Source organism: Malania oleifera, chromosome 3, assembly GCF_029873635.1.
Source record: "Malania oleifera isolate guangnan ecotype guangnan chromosome 3, ASM2987363v1, whole genome shotgun sequence".
Classification (NCBI taxonomy): domain Eukaryota; kingdom Viridiplantae; phylum Streptophyta; class Magnoliopsida; order Santalales; family Ximeniaceae; genus Malania; species Malania oleifera.
In genome coordinates this window covers 15,274,603-15,276,326 of record NC_080419.1, presented here as the reverse complement: position 1 = coordinate 15,276,326, position 1,724 = coordinate 15,274,603, and positions in this window count along the sequence as shown.

The window sequence follows — 1,724 nt, the reverse complement described above, 5'->3', positions numbered from 1 at the left end:
TTGCCATATAGTGAAGAAGGAGAGCCCAAGGTTTGACATGGGCTGAAGCTGAGACAAAGCCCAAGATTCAACATGGGCTGAAATAGAGGGAGATTGCTATGACCCAATGGGCCTCTAGGAAACACACACACAATTATATCGAACGCTCTTTCAAACGGTATGGAAATTGGCAAATTGCCCATCAAAATGGTCAAAAAATAAAACTAGCCGCGGGCACGTGCTTTTTGTGAAACTAGTGTGATGTACGAACGGGTGCATGTGATACCATATTTATTTTTTCTAATATTTTAAAATCAATTGAAATAAATAAAAAATTACTCATAATTTCATTTTTTTCCAATAAAAATTAATAAAAAGTGAGTTCATATACCAAGATTATTAAAATTGTCCATAATTATATATTTCTATATTTGAAGAGGACGTACTATTCTACCTTCATTGATATATAATTATAAGTGATGTCATAAAAAAAATTTAGAGCTATTCTTTTTTTTTCTTGGATGACGTTGGAACTCCAGCCACCAACGAGTCCTTTGGACCCCCTCCCCAATAGGGCATTAAACCCACAAATCAACGTCCTCCTCCCCCAGGTCTCGCTAATTAAGGTAAACTCTAGATTCGGATACAGCTTTCATGGATCAGTTGCACGTTCGATCAATCCTAAACCCAAGACACACATTGGGTATCTATTGAGAATTGAATCTCCGATATTCCTTCTTACATGCTGATGCCTTTCCACCGTACTATACCCCATGAAGGTTAAATTTAGAGTTATTCTTGGTATATATCAAGTTGGTGATCAGATGTGACATATTTACTAAATTTTAATGAAATAATAAGATATTTTATTGTTTAAAAAAATTTGTACATTTCAATAGAAGAAAAAACTTGAAAATCTATAAATTTTATATATGTTATTTACAAATCTTTATCCAAAAATAACATGTTCCCCTAAATCACACTCTTCCACCAAATTTCTAATTGAATTCATAAATAATAGCCATAAATGGAACCAAATTTGAAAAATTGATCCTTAATATAGAAGACGATACTATGTTTGATCCTAACTTCCTAATTATTGATCCCTCTAATAATTCAGATGATGTTAATATTCAATATTCTATTTACATTAAAGAAAAGTTATCATTGTTAATTTCTTCAGATTTTGGAATCATAAGAACTTGCATCAATTCATTTGACAAAACCATGTCATTACCTAAAATATATTCAACTACATTCATATAGAATGAATTGAGATCAAACACGTACTGATAATTCTTCCTCTACATAATCTTAAACAATTCAGTCACATCCCCTATTTTATATCTCAACGGATAAGGAAATATACCTATTTGATAGTTACAACCTTATTTGCCCCTTGGAAAAGCTCTATACTGCAGTAAAGTATAATTTGTCATCATACAAATTCGAGGAGTATATTGGCAAATAGTTATTTAATATCTAATAATATGAAGACTAAGCACGGCAAGCTAAAGTTTAGGGGTCTAAAATAGGGTACAAGTTAATTCAGATACAAAAGCAAGCCCAAACTAGCCTATTGGGGTTGAAAGATCAATTTGTAGATCAATTAACCTAAACAAAAAAATTTATACTGTGTGAGATGAATTGTTTAGTTTCATAATCTGATTTAAATTTCCATATTATTGGTAATTTTGCATAACAAGTTTTGTAATTTATCAAGGAACGCACACCATAACATGTCT